The sequence below is a fragment of the Heterocephalus glaber genome, unplaced genomic scaffold, assembly GCF_053883595.1.
Source record: "Heterocephalus glaber isolate CG9 unplaced genomic scaffold, H.glaber_assembly_v1.0 deba00001146, whole genome shotgun sequence".
In the NCBI taxonomy this organism is placed as follows: Eukaryota; Metazoa; Chordata; class Mammalia; order Rodentia; family Bathyergidae; genus Heterocephalus; species Heterocephalus glaber.
The window spans coordinates 239,678-261,041 of NW_028258203.1; the positions used below are offsets into that span (position 1 = coordinate 239,678).

The window sequence follows — 21,364 nt, forward strand, 5'->3', positions numbered from 1 at the left end:
CTATTATCTTTATCCAGTTTTAGGATTAGCACAATGTTGAGTTCCTAAAATGAGGGGAGAAGTGTTCCTTTTTTTTCTGCTTTAAATGTTTGATATAAATTATCAGTTCAAATGTATATGAGCGTGTTGTTGTCATATAGGTAGGTTTTCAAGCTAGGAATATACTTTCTTTAATAGGTGCTATTCAAATTTTATATTTCCCCCAGAGTTAGTTTCATTAATTTGTCTTCCAAGGTACTTCTTAGAAGTTGTTGAATTTATTTCAAAAAGTATTTTTGTAGTATGCTTTCTATATCCTTTTAAATTCTGTAAAATCTGTGGTAATATCTCCTAGATCTTTATATTGTAATTTTAAAAATGCCTAATTGATATTGTGTAACAGGAAGAAAAGGTCTAAAGGAGCAGGGGAAGTGGGAGGAGTAGGGGAAAGGAAAGAAGAGAAAAGAAAAAATACAAGAAAAGGAAAAAAATGGAAACAATGTCTTTGCAAATAGGGAAGGGTGGAGGGGGTGAAGGGAGGGCAAGGGAAGGGGGAGAAAAAAGAACCAAGATACTCACATAATGGTACAAGATCCCAATGATGAATGAAATTGTATTTTATACCAAAAATGTACCAATAAACTTAATGGGAAAAAAAAAGAATTTGGTGCTTGTATTTTGGTGCTTTGATGGCAAATAACTGGGTGCAGAAAAAAATGTCTGTGGGATATTGAGACTGTGATTTTGCAAGAGAAGCGGAGTACTTGACACATCCCATGTCAACTCATGGTTCTCTTTTGTTAATCTTAAATCTTGTTTTATTATTAAATGACTTCTGTATTTGGCCACTGGATAATATGTAATTTGTGAACTTGATATCTGCTTTGATTTTAGCTTTCCTGAATTGTTAGAAAAACACCATGCTTCTGACATGCTGCCTGCTTGCCCAGGGAGAGGGGAGGGGTGGGAGCACTTATACAGGACAGCATCGCTCACCCACTGGCTCACTGGCTCATGGTCACAGGTGCAGGCTGACAGAGTGCAGTCTCCACCTTGCTGTCACTCATGGATACAACAAGGGCTGTGTCTTGTGGGAAACACTTTCTTCCACTTACCTAAAATCGTCCCCAACACAAAGGACTTGACAGCATTGAATTCTGCTCCTGATGACAGGGTGGCTTGTCTCCTTGGACTCTGGTTAACCTATGAAGTGATCCACAAGAAACAGACATGGAAATGTGAAAGATTTTGACAATAGAAGAATGGGAATCAAAGGACAAAGCTTCCTGGCTGTCATGAGGTGAGCAGCTTTCCTCCACCAGACCCTTCCACCATGCCTTCCTGCCTTGGAGCCAGCCAACTACGGACAAAAATCATGAGCCAAAATAAGCTCCTCCTTTAAGATGCAGGAGTCAGGCACTTTGTCTCAGTGATGAGAAAGTGCCTGAGACAATGAGCTATATGTTAGTACTATCAGCAAGATTAAAGAAGTCAGATTCAAACAGTAGATGACTTAGACAGAAGAAAACTCATTTAACAATTTCTTCGTCACCTCAAACTTCTCTCTGTCTCACTGTCTGTCCTCTTTCTATTTTCATTCATTGTTCCAGTTTATATAAATGGCACAATCCACAAAGAAGTGAAACAAGCTATTTTAAATTTCAAAGCTTAATTTAAATACTCAGATGCTTTTCAAAAATATATTCCCACTTTAAGCAAGAGGTTGAGTTTTTCCTTGTGATTAAATTGCCATGGAATTTGTTCTTTCATATCCAGTAGAATATTGTTAGTAGTCATAGTAACTACTGGGCTAGTAATACTAGACTAATGATAAACTAAATATTTTTCTACCCTGTAAAGTAAAACCAATGAGGCTAGTTTAATATTTGAAATGATCAAATCACCTGGGTGTGGTAGTACTTGCCTCTAATCCCAGCACTCTGGGAGGAGAATCACAAGTTGGAGCCCAACCCGGGAAATTTAGCAAGACTCTATCTCAAACTACAAAATAAACATAGGGCTGGGATGTAACTGAGGTGTGAATGGTCCTGAATTCAATCCTAGTACCACAAAAAAACTGACAAATAGTAATAGTAACTTTGACAATCTCATTGTTAAACAAACATTGCTATGAGGGTTAATCTTTATTGTCAACTTGATTGGCTTGAGAAATGCCTAGGACATTAGTAAAGCATGGTTTCTGGTATGATTTCTTTTTTAATCATTTTTTATTCTTTAAAAAAATTTTGTTAGTACAGGTTTTCAGTACATAATTATTATACTCATTGTGGAGAGTTGATACACGCACATAACACATCTCAATTCTTTTTACTTCCCTCCCTCTCCCCTCCCTCCACCTCCTAGTCTGCTTCCCATCTTGCTGGATGTTTGTAAGAGATGACTGGCATGTGTGCCAGCAAACTGAGGGTGGAGACCTGCCCTGAATGTGGCACCTCCACTAGGTTGAGTACTGAATGGAACAAAAATGGAAGGAAGAGAGCTAACAGCAGTCTGTCTGTCTGTCTGTCTCTATCTCTCCTTTCTACCTTTCTCTTTTCTCTGCCAGAAAATGAACAGCTCTCCTTCACCATGATTTTGCCCTGCCACAAGCCTAAACAGGATGCAGCCAGCTGACCATGAACTGGAAACTCTGAGATTGTAAGCTAAAATAAACCTGTCCTTCTTTAAGTTCTTGTTCTTGATGTTTTGTCATAGTGACAAAAACCTGACTAACACAATGGCTGAGCAAAACAATGTGACTCCACGTTACAACCTAATAAGACATGAAGTAGTGCTAAATGTGTATTTCTATTAGGATGTGTTCTCTAAGTTTCCCTTATGTCACTATTTTAATTACTATTACCACTGATGAGTTTACTATCTTACCTCTACAAAGACCACTGCTTCTTCTCTGTTAATCTTTACGTGGTGAAGCTGACCATCAGCCAGGTTTTTAGAATCAAAGTTAAAAACATCAGGCTGTTTGTGTCTGTCTAGCTTGTATCTGATCTGCAAACTTCCTGAAGAAGAAAAAATGACATTTTTAGCTAAAATAGAATTTATAAAAACTGTTAATGCAGGTTCTGAAAACATTCAAAAACTTATTTTTAATACAACTTGAATATAGGGGGCATTTACTTGAGTGGAGCAATATTCACTTTTCCTGGAATAGTGAACGTTGTGAGTTACTCCAGGCTAAAATCTGAATCCAATTACATGATTTTAAAAGTTAAGACCAAATGAATTACAATAAGCAGGCCCTTCTCCAAGGTCCCCAATATTCTTTAATGAAATGGAAAAGTAGAAGTTAAGCACATGAAAACTCTGAGCAAGCCTGTCAGTTAATTGTTGATGTGGCAGTCATATTAAGTTGTAAAGCCTCAAGCTATACTGTGTTAGCGTTGTTTCTATAGCTTCTTTTCATCTCACTTATTTTAATACATTTTAATATATTGCTGACTTCTCCATGATTAATTTTTTTCCTTACATAATCAGGATTTCCCCCTTAATATTTCTGCTATAATCAAGAAAAAGTCGGACCCGGGATTTAGCTCAGTGGTTTTGACACTTGCCTTGCAAGCACAAGAACCTGAGTTCGATCCCCAGTACCAAAAGAAAAAAAAAAAAAAAGGTTTGTTACAACATCCAAATTCTCAACCCACAATCTGTGCGCCCCTCCCCAAATGCCCCTTGGCCCCAAACTCTCTTGCTGACCACAGGGACTCTTGTCAGAGATGCTGGGAAGTTTTCCTAGAGGTTCGCCTTCTCCCTGCAAGTACCATGAAACAAGGCTATGGTTTGGCCCTTCCCCAACTGTGCAGGCCTGGGAAAGCCCTGGTGGGCATGGCATGGCTCCCTCCCACTCTACTTTTTCTTGTAATTACACCAGTGACTTTTCAACTACCGATGGATAAGTAACTGGCATATTTATCTGATCCACATGAATACTGTTTTTTCTATTTTTAAAGTACTGGTTTACAAGAAAGACAAAATATTTTCCACAAATAAAATAAGGGATCTTATTTTAAAGTGAACCACAAAACTAATTTAGGTTATTCACACACAGAAGCAAAGGCCTCTTAGCAACCCCGGAAAATAGTTCCATACCGAATCCATCAAGTAATCAAGCATTTATGGGAAAAAGGCATTTTAATTTAGTCAATGCCATGGTACCTTCTCCTATAAACCGCTGGGGTTACAAAATGAACCAGCCCTCGCGGAGTAGGGGCTGCGGATGTACTGTGCATGCGCGGGTTCTGTGGCCTGAGTCCGGCAAGGGCCCAGGGTCCAGAGCCGCTCAGTCTCTGGCTCGAGGGGACTCACCGCTCGGGCTGAGGATGACAGACAGGTACTGCTCGCGGAAGGAGCTCACGTAGAGCAGTAAGCTGGCCACCGCCGAGGTCAGGAAGCTGCCGAAGGTGGCCACCTCTGCGGTCAGCGTGAGCCTCGCCTGCAGCAGCACCGTCGAGGAGCTGGCGTTTGTACCGAAGGTGTGATTGCACTGTTCTTCAAAATTGTAGACCACTGAGGAGCCAGTTCCAAAATAGGGAGAAATGTCTGGAGCGACACACACTTTTGTTACGTTAGCACCATGTAAGTCCAAGATGTGTACACACTTTTTAAAATCTCTAATCTCTCAACATTCCCAAAGAAAATAATGACATTTTTGCTGTTTTTTAAACTTTTACAAATTTTATATCAAAAAATAGTTCTATTATTTATTCCAATTATTTATAGATAACTCCCCCGTATTCTCATAACCTTGAATTTACAAAATAAACATTGCATTATTGCCTTCAAAGCGCTTCATCTTAGATTTACATGGACCTAAATCTCTGCTCTGAGTGAACAGTGTAAGGTCGTCACTGTCCTCGGGCTGCCGCTTCAAGACCCAGGAAGGGCGGTGTCTAGAGGCAAGTGAAGCCGCGGCTGATTCCCATCTCCTCCTAAATTCCGTGGAGGAACTGGGGCAGAAGTCCCATTTAAACAATCCCACAGCCTCGCTTGTCCTCCCAGCACGACCCGCTCTTGCGTCTCCGGCACAATCACGGCGCGAGCAGAACTGGCCCTCGTAGGCCAAGGCAGCGCAGTCGCAGGCCACGCCACGCTCCTGCTCCCTACAGCGCCCCGCATTGCGGCACAGGTGTCCGTAGGTGCCGCAGTGCCCCACGCACCCGGGCTGCACCCCCAGCGTCACCGGGGCTCTTCCCTCCAGGTCCAGGGATGCACCGTTCAGCTGCAGAGCCCACGAAGCCCCTCTGCCTGCTGGCCGTGCCACCTGCGGGGACAGAGCGCTCTTTCCAGGCTGCACCTCCCGCGCCTCGGCCCCACCTACGCCTCACAGACCGGGAGACCAGGACCCCCAAGGCCGCTCTCAAGTACGATTTGACAACATCGGACCCGGCCAAAGGTTAAGAACTGTGGTTCTTCACCGCCAGATGTAAGCTGAGGCCCCTTGGGCCCCTAGCAGGGTGCAGAGCTAATCTTAGGCTGTGCGGTTCAGTCTACCTCTGTGCTCACGCTGAGGGAGCTGGCGGCTTCCTGTGTCCTCCTTCGTGAGGCAGAAGATGCCCCCGATTGGTCTGGGCACCTGGAACAGTGAGCCCAGCCAGGTGGAAGCAGCCATCACATGTGCCCTCAGTGTAGGCCTCCCCGCAGTGAGCCTGAGATGGAGGAAGCCCTGAGGGCAAACGTGGCCCAGGCCAGGCAGTGCCCCTGGAGGAGCTGTTCCTGACATCCAAGGTGTGAACCACCACGCACCACCCCAGGATGTGGAGCCTGCCCCCTGGAAGATACTGACCAACCTCCAGCTGGAGCATCTGGACCCATACCTGATGCACTGGCCTCATTCATGCCTTTGAGTGGGGAGACAACCCCTCCCCAAGAAGACCATGGGACTAAGGAAATGAGGAAGGCTCTGGAGGCACTGGTGGCCAAGGGGCTGGTCCATGCTGGCCTGTCCAGCTTCACCAGTTGGCACATTGATGGTATCCTTAGTGTGGCCTCTGTGGGCCAGGCTGTCTTGCAGGTGGAGACCCACCCACACCTACCTCAGAATGAGCTGACTGCCCACTGCCAAGTGTGTGGCCTTGAGGTGACTGCCTACAGTCCTCTGGGCTCCTCTGGTCATGCTCAGCACCACCCTGATGAGCCTATCCTGCTGGAGGAGTCAGTATCTGGGCACTGGCTGAAAAGTATGGCCAATCTCCAGCTCAGGTGGCAAGTCCAGCAGAAAGTTACCTGCATGCCCCAAAGTGTCATCCCATCTCATGTCCTTCAGAGCATCCAGGTGTGTGACTCCACCTTTAGCCCAGAAGAGATAAGCAGCTAGATGCCCTGAACAAAAACTGGTGCTACATTGTGCCCATGATCACAATGGATGGAAAGAGAGTCCAAGAGATGCAGAACACCCTCTCTATTGGTTTAATGACCCATGCTGAAGAAATCACAGCTTCCTGTCTTGCCTTTCACCTCTCTAGATATGAGGTCCTTCCTGCTTCTCCCCAGAAAAAGGGAGTCAATAAAGCCATTGCACAATCCAAAAAGAAAACCAAAAAACAAAAAAACCTGTGAAATGGTACTGAATAAACTATTAACAAAATTTTTTTTAAAGTTGAACTCAGAAAATATTTTTAAAAGTCCTTCTTCAAGTTATATTTGAATAGATTTTTTTATTTATTTCATTATAAAGAACAAAATGAAGAGTACTGATTCTAAATTCATAAATAATACTGTGTCTTGAAAAGGCAATATAGTTGAAAATCTCTTGGCAGAGTTTTCAGCAACAAAGCTGTCCAAAGGAACAAAGGGCCAGAGATGTAGCTCAGTGGGGCCACGCCTGCCTCGAAAGGGCAAGGTCCTGAGTTCAATCCCTGGTACCAAAAAAAAAAAAAAAAAGGAACAAAAGAGGAGAAAGAGAGGGAAGAGCAGGCAACCAAGATCTGGGGTCCCAGGTTGACCTTGCCGGCCCCGGCCCGAGTCACCCCAGAGCAGCGTCAAATGAACGCTTTCTACCTCTGCATTTTTATAATGTCCCACACAAGTTTAAGACAATAGTTCACAGATACGGGTGACCCAGTGTCACCTGCAAAGTATGTTAGAAAGCACAGACATGACTTTGAGTCTGTGGGGATGGGTGCCCCAAATCTGAATTTTCTACCAGCTTCTCAAGGCTCTAGAAAATTTACACTAGTAGGAATGCCAGTTATAGGTGGGTTTTTACGAAAATTTCACTGCTAGGAATTCCATTAATGGTTAATTTATCATGAGGGATTAGAGATGAGAAAATTGTTTAATTAGAGCTGCAGTTTGATGATTGAAAGTGAAGCTTTATATGAGTAAGAATTAAGAGCTTAAAGTTGGGTTTTACAGAGCCATGAGTTGTGTATACACACACATACACGCGCGCGCGCGCGCACACACACCTTAATTCAGTGCATAGCATTAGCCCCTCTCATGCTGTGGAATCTTCTGGCAAAATAGGCTGTGTGCTACCTTATGATTTATGTCTCTTTTTAACTGGGGTGTGTTCTTATTTACTTTAAACTTCATGACAAACGACCAGGTAAGAGCTACTTTGTTCATCTGCTTCGTTTCCAAATTAAAATAGAGTTGCTTGAAAATAACAGGCCAAAACATGTTTCCCTTTGGGAAAACAAACAATGATAAAACAATAAACAAGTAAATGAAAGGGAAACCTTGCATTACCCCGCGCTGTGATCTCCGGCCAGTGGGAGGAGTCAAGGAGCCACAGCAGCCTGGCGCGCAGCGTGGGGGTTGGGGTTGGGGTGCTGCTCGGGCCACGGGCTCGGGCTGCACCTGCGCCCGGCCTCTGGAGGGTCTGGCCCATTCTGCGGGGCTCTGTGCCGTTACAAGGCGAGTTCTCCTTAACTCTGCTGAGTCGGAGACTGGGCAAAGGTGGCCGGATGTGGAGGCGCCGCCCGCGCAGGTCTGGATTCCCAGGCGGGCGAGAGCCCTGCGGCTTGTCCTGCGCCCCGCCTGCACCCCGCATTCACCCACGAAGAGCCGGCTGTTGAGCTGCAGGAGGACGTGGCTGGCGACCGGGCCGGGCTGCAGCCCCAGGGGCAGCTCATCCACTCGCAGCATGGCCTCCTTGATGCTCCTCTCCGCGCGCACGGGGTGCCACCGGCCGTCGTTCAGGGGCGTGGGTGACTGCATGGAGACCTCGCAAGGGCCATTCCCCACAATCGAAGGAAAAGGTCACCTCCGAGCGAGGGGAAGAAAACCGAAACCCATCCCAACACAGCCGGCGCTGCGGAAAGAAAACTAGCCTGGTATCTGGCTTCATTTAATAAGCACAAGTGATTTTATTTCAAGGTGACTGGAAGCTTCACATGATTTCAAAAGCATTACATGGTTTTTTTTTCTACTGAGGATCGAACTCAGGACCTTGTGCTTGCGAGGCAGGCGCAGGTGCCACTGAGCCAAATTTCCAGCCCATTACATGAAATTATGACAGTAAAGAATTAAGATTTGCATTTATGGTTGAACACAATGACTATGGCCAATTCAATCAAATATTTTCCAATTTAGTACCAGCTGATTATCTGACCAGTTTGGTTTCATCTCCGCACCGCACTTCTGCGCCTCTCACAGTTCACCGCTCCCCACTCTCTGTTGCTAGGTCTGGAGAACAAAGGTCCCTGCCCAAAGCTGGAACCCGGTGCTCTCCTCCTGGAAGGTGGTAGAACCCTTGCCCGGTGAGACCGAAGGTGGGGAATCTTCCCATCACCAAGGGACACCCAGATGGGGTCCACCGCTCGCACCCCCTCCTGCTTCTGTTTCCTCTGGTCATGAGGTGAACACATGCTGCCACATGATGTGCCATGGCCCTCAGAGGCCCAAAGACACCGGGCCACTCTGTTGTGGACTGGGACCTCCAGAACCAGGAGCCAGAGTAAACCTTTTATCCTTATAAGCTGATTACCTCGGGTGTTTTGTTACAGGGATGGAAAGATGACAACGTAGGATGATAATTTAAAGGCACAGTAGCCAGGTGTGATGGCAAATCCCCAGTCCCAGCACTTCAGAAGACTAGGGCAAGAGGACTGCAAGTTTGAGCTCAGCCTAGCAACTTAGCAACTTAGTGAGATCCTCAAATAAAACCTAAAACAGGACAGGGATATAGCTCAGTGCAAAGGTCCTGAGGTCAAGCCCCAGCGCTGCTAAAAAATGGTGGAATTTTAGTATTTAATAGTAAATCCTAACTAATATTTATGAAAATACAACCAGCAGTATTTAATGACAATATAACTGTTAAGGAGGCATGGTAGTAGATTGGGAATTAGGTTGCTCAGAGGGTTCACGGCATGCAGAGTGGGCGGCTCACCACGCAGCTCCAGCCTGGTGCAGTCTGGGACCCCAGGCTCTCTCCAAACACCCCAGAGGAAGCTGTTGTCTTAAAGAAGAAAGACACATCGGCACTGAGCTCACCCCAGAGTGTTGGGAAATGAAGACAGGAAGCCGCAGTACTGAAGGAAGCGGAGTTCCAAAATGGACCTGTTACAAGGAGAAAAAAGACAAATGATAAAAGTCATAATAAAACAAACAGCAATTACATCCTACCTGTCCAGCTGCTGTTTTCAGCAGTAAACTCAGTCAGTGTTACACAAGACTCGGATGCAGGTTCTTCTGAACATGCAGCCATGACATGAATGTCCAGAAGCGACCACTCTGATGATTCGGCTCTGGATGTGGGTGCAACTGAGCAGCAGCATGATCACTACAGGAATGATCTGTATTTCTAAAACACAGTTTTATTTTTAGTAATCAGGAAGTCAAAATGACTCTTTGGGGAAAGTGCAATTAAATTAATTTTATTTATCTACTTATTAGTCTGTTTTGCAGCAGGGTCTTGCTATGCAGTTCAGGCTGGCCTTGAACTCACTACATAGCTAGGCTGGCCTCGGACTCACTGAGATCCTCCTGCCTCAGCCTTCTGAGTGCTGAGATTATAGTCATGCACCACTACACCTGGCTTATTACATGAATTTCAGTACCTAAACGGATTTGTGCAACCGTTACCAAACTTGGGGGAAAGGACAGTTCAGTCACCCCAAATCTCCCTCTTGCTATTGCCCTGTAATAACATCCTGTCCCCTCCCTGACCTCCCTATCCCTATAGTTTGCCTTTTCCAAGTGTCATAGAAACGAGAGTCATGCAGTGTGTGACTTTCTAAAATTGGGTTCTTCAGCTCAGTAGATGCCTTGGCGATTACTTCATGTTGCTGCCAGTGTCGCCGTCCGCTGCATCTGTGGACTTCCGCCACGTGGGTGTCACTGTGTATTCACCCACACTGCAGGACACTGAGCATCTACTCCTGGGTAGTCAATGAAGCAGAGCTGTGTGGCCACGCGCAGAGTCTTTGTTTCATTTGCGCTAAGTCTCCAGGGTGCACTCAGATCACATGGTGAGTAATGCGTAACTCAGTAAGAAGCTGCCAGTCTTCCAGGCGACATTTCATGTGTGTCTACCCCTCCTGACACCTCTGCACTCTACTCAGTCTGGGGAGGACTCACATCTTTCCTGTGTTGAGCTTTCAGTCACAAATACAGCATGTATTTATATTTTCTTGATTCCTTCCTTCAGCACTTTGTAGATTTTAAGTTTGCAGATCCTAAATGTTTTGTTACACATCATTGGAGCGTGTGTGTTTAGATTCATTGAAATTTTCCATACAGATAATCATATATACATCTATGGACATAATTTTCTTTCTAGTTTGCTTTTAATTAGTATACATTGTTGCACTGGCTAAGACTTCTTGTTCTCCATCTCAAGGGGAAATAATTTTAGCATTAATTATATGATGCTAGCTTTGTTTTGTGTAGACATCCTTTTTTAAAAAAATTCTTTTATTGGTACATTGTAGGTATACAACACAATTACATTTCTCATTGGGAATTGTACCTTTACATGATGCATCTTGGTTCTTATTTTTTCCCCATTCCTAGCCCTCCCTTCACGCCCTCCACCCTTCCCTATTTACAAAGACTTCATTTCCATTTTTTTCCATTTCTCATCATTTTTCCTTTTCCTTCTTTCCTTTCCCCTGCCCCTCTCACTACCCCTACCCTTTTGGACCTTTTCTTCCTATTTTACATTATCAATTATTCATTCTAATCATTGGTACATTTTAGGTATACAATATAATGACATTCATCATTGGAAATTTGCACCTTTACATAGTCTCTCTTGGTTCTTATTTTTCACCCTTGTCCAGCCCTCCCTTCAACCCCTCCAGTCCTCCCTATTTACAAAGATTTTGTTCCTATTTTTCCATTTTCTCATATTAATCCCATTCCCTTCTGTCCTTTCCCCTAGCCCTCCCACTTCCTTCCCCTTTGCCCCTTTTCTTCCTATTTCACATGACCTATTATACATTTAGACCTTATTTACACTTTCAGTTTCTCACACCAGAGAAACTATTCGGTATTTACACATGTGCCCTATTTATTTCACTTAAGAGTATTGCCTCAATGTGACCCACTTAGCTATAAATGTCTCTAATTTGTCATTTTTTATGGCTGAGTAGTGCTCCATTTTATAAAAATACCACATTTTCTTTATCCAGTCTCCAGTTGACGGGCATTTGAGCTGTTTCCAAGTTTTAGCTAGTACAAACTGTGCTGCTATGAACATGGGCACACGTATATCACTGTGGTATGATTTTTTTAATTCTTTGGGGAAGATCCCCAGCAGTGGAATAGCGGGTCAAATGGGACTTCCAGTCCTAGTTCTTTGAGGTATCTCCATACTGATTTCCACAGTGCTTGCACCAGTCTATACTCCCACCAGCAGTGGAGCAAGGTTCCTCTTTCCCCACAGCCCCGCCAGCATTTATTATTGGTTGATTTCATGATAGCAGCCATTCTTTCTGGAGTGAAGTGGAATCTCAGTGTTGTTTTCATTTGCATCTCTCAAATGACCAGTGATGTTGAACATTTTTTGATGTATTTATTTGCTATTTCTACTTCCTTGTCTGAGAAATGTCTGTTCATTTCAGATGCCCATTTCTGGATTGGGTCTTTAAATTTGGGAGGTCTGATCTTTTAAGTTCCTTATAGATTCGAGATAGTAGACCTTTGTCTGAGGAAGAGCAGGTGAAGATTTTTTCCCACATTGTGGGTTGTCTCTTCACACTGCTGGTGGTTTCTCTTGCTGTGCAGAAGCCTTTTAATAAGAAGAGATCCCACTTGTTGATTGTTTGTGCTAGTTCACAGGCAACTGAGGTTTTGTTCATAAAATCTTTTCCTACACCAATGTCTTCAAGGGTTCTACCTAACCTCTGTTCCAACTGGTTCAGAGTTTCTATTTTAATATTTAGATCTTTAATCCATTTTGATTTTAGTTTAGTGCATGGTGAGAGATACAGGTCTAGTTTTAATCTTTGGCAAGTTGAAGCCCAATTTTTCCAGCACTGTTTATTAAAGAGGCTATCTTTCCTCCAGTGAGGGTGTTTGGCTCCTTTGTTGAAGATGAGATGGCTGAGTGTGTCTGGCGTTGTTTCTGCATCTTCTAATCTGTTCCACTGGTCCTCAAGTCTGTTTATTTGCCAGTACCATGCTGTTTTTATCACAGTAGCTTTGTAGTAGAGTTGCAGGTTGGGGATTGTGATACCCCCTGCCATGTCTCTGTTACCTAGAATTGCTTTTGCTATTCTGGGTGTCTTCTTGTTCCAAATGAATTTGTGGATTGTTTTCTCAAGGTCTATGAAGTATGCTGGTGGGATCTCAATTGGAATTGCATTGAATCTATATAGCAGTTTTGGAAGTATGGCCATTTTCACTATATTAATCCTTCCTACCCAGGAGCAGGGGATGTCTGTCCATTTTCTGATATCATCTTCAATCTCTCTTTTCAGAGTGCCATAGTTTTCAGAGACGAGGTCTTTGATTTCTTTCCTTAGGATGATTCCTAGGTATTTCAGTTTTTTGGATGCTATTGTGAAAGGAATTATTTGCACTATTTCTCTCTCAGTGAGTCTGTCATTGGTGTAGAGGAAAGCTATTGATTTTTGTGTGTTGACCTTGTAACCAGCTACTTGACTGAATTTGGTTATTAAGTCTAGGAGACTTTTGGTGGAGTTCTTGGGGTCTTCTATATAGAGTATCATGTCATCTGCAAATAATGACAATTTGAATTCTTCATTTCCTATCTTTATTCCTTTTATTTCTTTCTCTTGTCTAATTGCCTTGACTAATGTTTCCAGAACTATACTGAACAAGAGTGGTGATAGTGGACATCCTTGTCTTGTTCCTGATTTTAGTGTGAAGGATTTCAGTTTTTGACCATTTAGTATGATATTGGCTGTTGGTTTTTCATAGATGGCTTCTATCAATTTGAGGTAGAGACCATCTATTCCAATTTTTTGTTGGGTTTTTAACATAAATGCATGTTGGATTTTGTCAAATGCTTTTTCTGCATCTATGGAGAAAATCATATGGTTTTTGTCCTTGGCTCTATTGATATAGTGTATTATATTGATTGATTTGTGTATATTGAACCATCCCTGCATCCCTGGGATGAATCCCACTTGATCAGGGTGTATGATCTTCTTGATGATCTTCTGCATTCTGTTTGCCATTATCTTATTGAGGATTTTTGCATCTATGTTCATTAGTGAGATTGGCCTATAGTTCTCTTTTTCAGTTGGGTCTTTCTCTGCTTTGGGAATCAAGGTGATGCTTGCTTCCAGGAATGAATTTGGGAGTATTGCTTCCCTTTCAATTTCATTGAAGAGTTGAAACAGCAGTGACAGCAGTCTCTCTCTAAATGTCTTGTAGAATTCATCAGTGAAGCCATCAGGGCCCGGGCTTTTCTTAGTTGATAAGCTTTTAATTACATTTTCAATTTCATTGGTTGATATTGGGTTGTTCAGAATTTTTAGGTCTTCTTCATTCAACTTTGGTAATTCATATGTATCTAGGAATCTGTCCATTTCTTCTGTGTTGTCCATCTTATTGGCATATAGGTTCTGGAAGTAAGTATTGATGATCTTCTGCATTTCTGCTGGGTCTGTTGTCATTTCAACCTTTTCATTCCTAATTGCATGGATTTGGGCCTTTTATTTCCTTTTTCTGACAAAGTTGGCTAAAGGTTTGTCAATTTTGTTGATTCTTTCAAAGAACCAACTCTTAGCTTCATTGATTTTTGTATCGTTCTCTTAGTCTCCATTGCATTGATTTCTCCTCTGATCTTTATAATTTCCTCCCTTGTATGAGCTTTGGGTTTGTCCTGCTCTTCTTTTTCTAGAAGCTTGAGGTGGAGCATCAGGTTGTTTAATTGGGCTCACTCTGTTTTCCTAGTATGCATATTCCCTGCTATGAATTTCCCTCATAAGACTGCTTTCATTGTGTCCCATAGATTCCGATATGTTGTATTGTCATTTTCATTTAATTGAAGGAACTGTCTGATTTCTTTAATTTACTCTGTGACCCATTGGTTATTCAGAAGTGTGTTGTTCAATTTCCATATGTTTATGAAATTTTTGTGCTTTCTTTTGCTATTGATTTCCAATTTCATTGCACTATGGTCTGATAATATAGAGGCGATAACTTCAATTCCCTTGCACTTGCTTAAACATGTTCTAAGTGCGAGTATGTGGTCTATTTTGGAGAATGACCTGTGTGCAGCTGAAAAGAATTTGTATTCTGATTTTGTGGGGTGGAAGACTCTGTAAACATGTTAAGTTCATTTGTTCAAGAGTTCAATTAAGTTCTAGTATTTCATTGCTTATTTTTTGTTTAGTTGATTTATCTATTTGTGACAGTGGGGTGTTGCGGTCCCCCACTACAATTGTATTAGTGCATATATGACTTTTCATGTCCGTTAGTATTTGTTTTACATAGTTGGGTGCACTAGTGTTTGGTGCATAGACATTTATGATTGTCATCATTTCCTCTTGGACTGTTCCCTTTACAAGGTTGTAGTGTCCTTCTTCATCTCTCTTAATCAGTGTTGGTTTGAAACCTACATAATCTGCAAAGAGGATAGCTACTTCTGCTTTTTTGGGGGTTCCTGGTGCATGGAGTATTGTTTTCCACCCTTTAACTTTCAGTCTATGAGTTTCATTTTGAATTAAGTGTGTTTCCTGTATGGAGCATACTGTTGGATTTTGCTTCTTGACCCATTCTGCCAGTCTATTTCTTTTGATTGGTGAATTGAGACCATTAACATTGATGGTTATAACTGAAACATATTGAGTTATCATTGTCATGACTTTTTCTTTTTGTTGGGTTCTCCCCCTTGACATTTAATTCCTTGTTGTTCCAGATGGGTTCATTCTGCTTTGCTTCCTGGGGTTGTGATCCTCAATGTCTGTTCCTAGGATATTGTGTAAGATTCTTTGGAGTGCTGGTTTGGTATTCACGAAGTTCCTAAGGTGCTCTTTGTCATGAAAGTATCTTATTTCTCCATCCATTTTGAAAGATAGTTTTCCAGGGTACATCAATCTGGGTTGGAGGCTGTTTTCTTTTAGGGTGTGGAATATGTCACTCCAAGCTCTTCTTGCCTTGATGGTTTGTGTTGAGAAGTCTGCTGTGATTCTGATGGGCTTTCCTTTGTATGCGATTTGTTTCTTTTCTCTAACTGCTTGTAGAACTTTGTTCTTCTGTTGTGTTTCTGGAATCTTAACAATTATATGCCTATGTGTAGATTTTTTTTGGTCAAGGCTATTTGGAGTCCTATATGCCTCACTTATCTATATGTCAATCTCTTTACCTCTGCTTGGAACATTTTCTGCCATTACTTCTGTGAAGATTTTTTTATGTCATCTGCACTCTTTTCTGTTTCTTCATTGACTCCAATCAGTCTTATGTTATTCTTCTTTGCATCATCTAGCAGCTGCTGGATTGATTTCTCATGTTCCCTTACAATTTTGAAGCAATTTTTCTTTTCCTGGTCACTAATTGCAATCTTATCTTCTATATCTGAAATTCTGTCCTCACATTGGCTCATTCTGCTGTGTAGACTTTCAATGGAGTTTTTCATGTCCTGGAAATCTATTTGCATCTGTGTTATGGATTCCATTTGTTTCTTATGTTGGGATTCCATCATGTTCCTGAGCTCCTCTCTAGATTTATTAATCATGTCTTGCACTATGGGCACAGTTTCTCCTGTTATCTGAGAAATTATTTCTGATTTCATTTTTTCCAGATCCCCTTTTGTTGCCAGTTCAGTGGGTCCAGTTGGTTGAGTATCAGAGTGTTCCATCTCATTTCCCTTTGGGGTTGCTGTAGGTGATCTGGAAGTCTGGTTTTGGGACTTATTTACATGTTTTCTCATTTTTGACTGTTGTGGGGGGCTGTTAGCACGTGCACGGATTACCTACTCTGAGCTGGGTGAGGTGGGACAGGGGCCGGGAGCAGCAGTAGGGATGGTGACCCAAAAGCCCTTTCCTGTGGGCTGGGAGCAGCCGGAGGGATGGTGGCCGGGAAACCCCTTCCTCTGGACCAGGAGCAGTGGGATGGTGGCTCAGAAGCCCCTACCTCTGGGCCAGGAGTGATGGGATGGACAGCAGCCCAAAAGCCCTTTTCTCTGGGCTGGGAGTGGCAGGAGGGATGGTGGCCTAAAGCCCCTTCCTCTGGGCCTGGAGTGTCAGGATATTTGTTGGCCCGGAAGCCCCTTCTTCTGGACCAGGAGCAGTGGGACAGTGGCTCAGAAGCCCCTACCTCTGGGCCTGGAGTAGCGGGATAGATGACAGCCCCAAAGAACTTTCCTCTGGCCTGGGAGTGGCAGGAGGGATGGTGGCCCGGCAGCCCCTTCCTCTGGACCAGGAGCAGTGGGACGGTGGCTCAGAAGCCCCTACCTCTGGGCAGGAATTCTTTAAATGCTGACAACTTGATTAGCTCCAGTACAGTGGTCTGTAGGTCTGGTGTCCTGTGCATCTTTATAATGTGGAACCTGGTGGCTGTACAGAGAAGAGGCCAATGGAGCAGGAGTGTCCAGTGGATTGCTGCTGTGGCACAGGCTGATTCAGTGTTTCCAGCATAACTGGCAACCTTGGGGCCTTGTCCGCAGACCTGTCTGTCTGTAGCAGGCTGATTCAGTGTTTTCCGCATGACTCAACATTGCCATTTATTTCTTATGAAAATTCTTGGGGTTACTCACAGAAATCTTGAGAGACATGTACCTTTAAAAACACCTGATAGTTCTTAATTTATGGAGAGAATTTAAAACTCCAATGTAAAAGATAAAATTGTGTATTTGCTTATAGGGATTCAATCTATGAGGGAATAAAAGCTGAATAATTATGTTTTTGATATGGCATTTTGAAAAAAATATTAAATATTTATTAAGCTCAAAGGTTATTTTACTCCCTAGAGATAAGTTTCAGCACATTAACAAGAAAATAACAGGTGGTTGATAGTGACTGTCCATATCACACCTGCTGGGCCTGCTGTTGAGGTCCCTACCAGCTGAGGCCTCAGAGCAGAAGCCAAGGTCTTACCCAACAGGAAGCCATCAGGGAGAAGTGGGGAGGGATCTAGATTCTCAGTAGGAGTCTGGTGGTGACAGCCTGAGGTCTTGAGAGAGCACACTGAAAAGGGTAAGCATCTTGGTGAGCCAATGACTTGGGGTCACCTCTGTTTTCTCTCTTGCCCTGATTTTCTGTGGATGGGGTGTTTCCTCACCCCTGGCCACTGGTCTCCTCCTTTCTAGTCAGGCTCCCTCTCCCCCAGTGAGTGGGCAGTAATTCCCACATGGTGTCTGGTGGTGTCCTTCACATATGTGGTCCTGTAGGGATGAGGTGACCTCTGGCCCTGTTGCTTGGCCCTCCAGTCATGGTTTCCCTGAGGAGAGAAGTGCTAGAAGCCTGAGGTGCAGTGGGCTCAGGTGACTCTGAGACTCAGGTTGCTTCCAGCATGAAGCTGGCCCATCATCATCATTTCTTCCTTTCTGAATAGGCACACACTCAGTAGAAGGGAAGGCACAAGGGCGTCTCACTAAGCAACTTTCAGACATGACAGGAAGTGTGAGTGCTTTTGGCTGATGAATACTTTGACAGGAACCCACATACTCCATAATAACGAATTCTTTCATGGCATTTTAGGATCTCAAACAGATTTTAGGATCAACGTATAAAACCCTGGTTATTATTTTGATGATAGATATATTTTGAACATTATTTCTGAGTAAATAACATACTTAGAATCTTGAAGTAAAATTTGTAAAAATGCCTGAATGAGTTAAAAAAAATCCATGCTTATCCTTTAATAAAAGAAAAGAAAAAGAACATGGTAACTTAAGTTTTGACTAAAAACAGTATTTTTTAAACATTCAGAAGTCCTTCTAAAAGTTTGTCTGTTGCAGAGTTGAAATGTGATCACTTCTAACATAGTGTCTCTTCTGTTTAAGCAGAGGGGGAAGTAAAAGAATGATATTGAGAGGCAGGTACAGGGGCCAAAGTAGGTGTCACCTTTCTCATACTTGTCTTTCAGATGGAACCCCAGTGAACTGGTGCGGTGGAAGAATCAATGAGACACACATTTACTGGGGAGGTTCTCTGCCTGAGGCTCACAAGTGTACTTGTGGATTAGAGGGGAACTGAATTGATTCTCAGTTGCAGTGATACTGACTGGAATGAATGGTGATTTCCACATGATTTCCCTGTGCAGAACTGTAACTTTTTTATTGGAAATATCTACCTTAGGCAGATATTGGACAAGACAGTACCAGAAAGAGAATAAATTCTCTTTATCAAAGAATAAGCTTTGATGTGTATATCATAGATTTGAAGCCTAAAATATTAAGATGATTATTTTCATTTATGTGTGAATAATTATGTCCATTGTATCTTTCTAATAAGACAACAAAACCCTACTGGATTAATATTCCCCATTCAGTGGAAGTAAAATATGAGCCTTCCAAATGGTAAACTGACTTCTTCTTGGCTGACCCAGAGTTGTTTCCTCACTTCCTAATGTGTCTGTAGACCTACCACCCTCACAGATTTGGAATTCAGACTTGTGTTACCTAGATCAGTGATGGCAAACCTTTTAGAGCTTTCAATATTACAAATAGCCCACTGTGGCTCGTGTGCCGTGGGTTTCCCACCACTGGCCCGGATGGTCTTTGAGTTAAATTACCATGACCACAGTCATGGCTTGCTGTAGAACTAACTACAGGGAGTTCTTAGTGCAGGCCTCTCCTCCCCCTTAGGGCAGGGGACAGGATTCTTACAGGACAGAATAAAAATGTCACTAAATATGAGCTTACACCTCAGGGCCACAGAATGTGAAAAGAGAGGAGTGGAGGGCTGAACAAAGCACAGAGGGTAGAACTGGATGCCTAAAAGTCTCAGATAATGGGTACATTAGAGACACAAAATAAATATGTAGTTTGTTTGAACAATAGCAATGGAAATGAAACATGAGAAGACACAGATGTTATTAAAAAGATGATTGTGATTTCCAAAAACAAAAAACCCAAAACTGTTTGGAAATGAAATTATTATTAGTGAAATATGAGACTTGTTGGATTGGATATTAGACATACATGATCAGAAAGTGGGTGAAATATGCAATATATGTAAATAAATGATACAGAATATAGCACAGAGAGAGATAAAATGGGAGTCATTGAAATAATGTAGACAAGAGGAGTGTAGAGAACATGTGTCTGGTTGAAGTTTCAAGAGAAGATTGGAGATCATTAGGAAGAGACAGTATTGCAAATAATTAAGATATTCCCAGGTTTCAGAAAATATTTGGATACCTTGTAGATAAACAAAAGCAAATCCATATATAGATATAAAATTGAAGAACATTAAAGAAAATGTTAAGAGAAGCAGACATGGAAGAAAGACTTAAAGAAGAAAGGACCCTAGAGCCTCCAACACAGGAGTGTGACATCCGTCCAGCTGTAATGAGTTATTGTAGAACTCAGTCTGCCCAGCTGATATTTCCACAAGTGAGCAATAAAATGGGGATCCTAACAGTCAGACACCACAGAAGTTTATTGTCAGCAGGTTCCACAAAGGAAGTTCTACAGAACAGTTTTTAGATTATAAGAAAATGATCTTACAAAGAGAGTCTCAGACGCAAGAATATTGAAGAAAGAAATTTGTAAATACAAAGGTGAGTATATCAGCAATGTGTAACGAATATTATATATACTGTCACATGGCACTGAAACATAAGAAAGCAATCATCTGATTCATTAACAGAGCTGGGCATGATGGCCAAAACAACTAAGAGAATGCTCAGACATGAGAGTGTTACTGTTGAAATTTGAACTTTATTGTAAACATTAGCATTAAGTTGCTTTGAGTATAAACATTACAGTTTTAAGAATAACCTCTAACAGAGTAGAAAGAGAGCATGTAGCATTCAAATCAGTAGAGAGAAGGAAAAAGTGGGGAAACTGAGAGTGTACTGCAGTGGTAAATGTGCACTTGCATGTTGGGAAAGAGAGGGAGAAATGAAGGGAGGGTGGGAGGGGGCTTGCAAACCCAGTTAATAAAAAGGATAGAAAACAGGATTTAAAAAGAAGAGTAAGCAGCACAAAAGAAGACCAAAGTTGTCCAATAAATGTAACCAAAATGTCCACTTAAATTTAGATATACCAAATTGACTTTGAAACATGTGTGCCTTGTTTGGATCCCCATAATTCATGAAGGTGAAATGGTTAAAAACTATAAAAATTTATCAGGCAAATAGAAAAATAAGCAAATTTAAAAACTCATTTTGGGCCAAGGTGGCAAGTATTCAGTCATTTAAAAATATTTCATAAGAAAGAACAAATAAAATTGTATATTTCTAATAAAAATGTCTCAGAATTATGAACCTAAACCTGACCAAACTACAAGAAGAAACCCACAAATTACCCACAATAGGTAAAGGTTGAAACAGACATTTGTTTAGTAGTTAGTAAGTCAGCTGGACAAAAATCAGTAAGGATATAGAATTATTTTTTGTGGTACTAGGGATCAAGCCCAGGGCATTTGCACTGAGCTAATGTGGGACTGCATAACCTTTGCCCCTTTTTCTCCAGCCCCATTGTGATTAAAATGTGAGTTAATGGATGGAGATGTTTGTTAGTCTAGAGATACTAGATAGGGATCTGTAATGGACCTAGGGTCCCAGAGTAAACTACTCAACTCTTTGTTTATCCAGAACTGATATTTCAGGCACCACAATTGTTAAAACAAGCTGCAGATGTCTGCTAACCATCAATATGTGACAGTCGACCACTAACCTTTGTCCCCTTTTCTTTGATATGTTAACTTCCCCCTCAACCCCCTATAAAAACAGCCTCGGATTCTGAGCCAGTTGCCTCTCTAAGCTATTTTGCTTTGAGAGTGCCATCTGGCCAGACTAATAAAGGTCTGTTTCCCAACTTGTCCGGTGTGTTCCTTCCCCG

The 21,364-nt window shown here is 42.4% G+C and overlaps 2 pseudogenes across 1 annotated transcript in view; one reads left to right on the forward strand and one right to left on the reverse strand.

The window, feature by feature from the left end:
* The window catches only part of LOC106008702 (contactin-associated protein-like 3B), a 100,495-nt pseudogene extending 90,849 nt beyond the window's left edge, over positions 1 to 9,646 (reverse strand). The window contains exons 1-7 of the transcript XR_015451055.1: positions 9,565 to 9,646; positions 9,360 to 9,498; positions 7,995 to 8,270; positions 5,029 to 5,257; positions 4,303 to 4,536; positions 2,866 to 2,999; positions 1,095 to 1,182 (exon numbers count right to left, since the gene is read on the reverse strand). The product of XR_015451055.1 is annotated as a contactin-associated protein-like 3B (transcript). The remainder of the gene's footprint in view (positions 1 to 1,094; positions 1,183 to 2,865; positions 3,000 to 4,302; positions 4,537 to 5,028; positions 5,258 to 7,994; positions 8,271 to 9,359; positions 9,499 to 9,564) is intronic.
* On the forward strand, positions 5,511 to 6,419 carry LOC147828283 (aldo-keto reductase family 1 member A1 pseudogene; annotated as a pseudogene).
* Positions 9,647 to 21,364: the final 11,718 nt, after the last annotated feature.